We start from the raw sequence: 2567 nt of genomic DNA, 5'->3' as shown, positions 1-2567 counted from the left end.
TACAAATATATAATGCATCTGCATTCCTATATAAATTCTGCAAGGGATGTAGTCTATGCTGCAAGGGATAAATGTAGAGAAATAAAATATAAATGCATCTCCCTCCCTATATAAATTAAATTCCATAGTGTAATATCTAATATCATTATAAAATTGAAAAGAATAAATCAATTAATATAATAACAAAATAAAAGGATCTAGAAGAAAGCAACAGGTATTGTGGAATGCCACTTGCTATGCTAGGCTAGCAAGTAGGAAATCATTCAAATAAATGCTAGTAGTAGCCTTAATTGTCTAACACTCTTGAGCTGCTGGAAGACATAGCTCAGGAACTGTCAGACCCCAAGGCAGAAAGCAGTCCAGTTCAAACAATGTTGCCTTTTATGCTGTTTTTCCATCCCTCCCCCAGAGCACTGGAATTGGCAGGGATCTCAAGGAAAGATCACAGTCACTGGCCAGCTACACCGTCAATATGAGACCAGTTCATCCCTCCCTCCCCCTCCCTCTCCTTACTTTCTGTTTTCCTGCAGGCAAGCCCAGCTTGAGCGTCACAACTTGAAACATTTTGAAACTTTCAAAATGTTTTGACTGCCCTTGTTTCATTTTGAGTCTGTTTCAAAGCCCTTCATTTGATTTTGATTGAGTTGTGTTTCCAGTGCCTGTGGAGGCTTCTCGCCACCACAGCTTCTAAGCACAGTAATCATAGTTTCATAGTTAGTAGGGTTGGAAGGGGCCTGAGCAGATCAAGTCCAATCCCCTGCCATGGCAGGAAAGAGTACTGGGGTCAAATGACCCCAGCAAGGCGACTGTCTAGCCCTCTCTTAAAGACCCCCAGGGTAGGAGCCAGCACTACTTCTCTTGGAAGTTGTTTCCAGTTCCTAGCTGTCCGACAGTAAAGTAGCACCTCCTGATGTCTAACCTGAATTTACCCTCTGCCAGCTTGTGACCATTATTTCTAGTCACTCCTGGTAGTGCTTGGGGGGAACAGGGACTCTCCCCAATGCCTGCTGGTCCCCTCTGACTAGTTTGTAACAGGCCAGTTGATCTCTCCTCAGCCTTCTCTTGTGGAGGCTGAACAGGTTCAGGTCCCATAGCCTCTCCTCGTAGGGCCTGCCCTGCTGCCCCCTGATCATGAGAGTGGCCCTCCTCTGGACCCACTCCATGTTGTCCACATCCCTCTTGAAGTGCAGTGCCCAGAACTGGATGCAGTACTCCAGCTGCGGCCTGACCAGTGCCACATAGAGGGGGAGGATCACCTCCTTGGACCTGCTTGAGATGCATCTGTGAAGGTTGGCCTTCCTGACTGCATCCACACACCAACAACCCATGTTCATCTTGGCGTCAATGATGACTCCAAGATCCTTTTTTGCCTCTGCACTGACAAGAAGGGAGTTCCCCAGCGTGTAGGTATGGTGCTGGTTATTCCTCCCCAGGTGCATCACCTTGCACTTGTCAGTGTTGAATCCCATCTTATTCTTGTCCACCCACTCCTATAACCTGTCTAGGTCCGATTGCAGCCTATTCCTCCCTTCTAGTGTGCTCACACCCCACACATCTTAGTGTCATCAGCAGATTTGAAAAGGGTGCTTTTTACCCCCTTGTCCAAGTCACTGATGTTGAACAGCGTGTGCCCGAGGACCGAGCCCTGCAGAACCCCACTGCTCACATCCCTCCCGGTCGAAAATGACCCAACCACTACCACTCTCTGGGTGTGGCTGTCCAGCCAGTTGGTGACCTTTTTGACTGTCAATCAAAGCACTCTTTCACCGTTTTGTGCTTGAAATGAATCAAAACAGTGTCAAAATGAAACAGCCGGTGAAATTTCACACAGCCCTAACAAGCAGAGCTATGTTTATTGCTAAGTTTGGGATTCACTGATTGAACCAAACAAAAATGTTATTTTAAAATCTTTGCACATTTATTGAAAAATAAAAAAAATCTTAATTCTTAATGAAATTTAAGCAAGGAAAAGTATTTTGATTCCTGCCAACCAAAGTGTTTCATTTAACCAATAGACGTTATTTACATTTTTGCCCTTGTTAAAATATAGCATTTTTCACATCACTTCAAAATGTCAACAAGTTTGACTTTATGATTTTTTAAATTATTTTGGCTGAAACTTCCTTTAATTTGTGCCTAACTCAGGAAATCATTTTGATTACCATGAATGTGGTATTTTTAGTTAATTTTTTCCAGTCAAACATTTATTTATTTAAAAACCCCAAAAAGTAATTTTAGGGTAGCCAAAACTGTTTGTGAATCCTACTCAAATTCATCAAATGGATTTGGTGTGAAAAAATATATTACAAAAACATTTGGAATAAGTTGAAAACAAAAAATTCAAAATGCTTAATTTTTGGTACCTCATTTTGTAGATTTCATTTCTTATCTAGAAGTGTTATTTTTGCAGAAATGAAACTTATGTAGAAAGTCTGCCTAGCAATTATTAGTTAAAAGAGACTATCCTATCCCTGTATGCTCAGCTTATATCATAGTTAGTGTCACAGAGGCAGTCCAACCAACATCTATAAAGAAGCAAAGAAACAGAAAACAGCAGAGACGACGAC

Source organism: Crocodylus porosus, unplaced genomic scaffold (genome assembly GCF_001723895.1).
Source record: "Crocodylus porosus isolate Cpor-Errol unplaced genomic scaffold, CroPor_comp1, whole genome shotgun sequence".
In the NCBI taxonomy this organism is placed as follows: Eukaryota; Metazoa; Chordata; order Crocodylia; family Crocodylidae; genus Crocodylus; species Crocodylus porosus.
The sequence above is the reverse complement of the archived record's forward strand: the minus strand, read 5'-3'. Positions refer to the sequence as shown.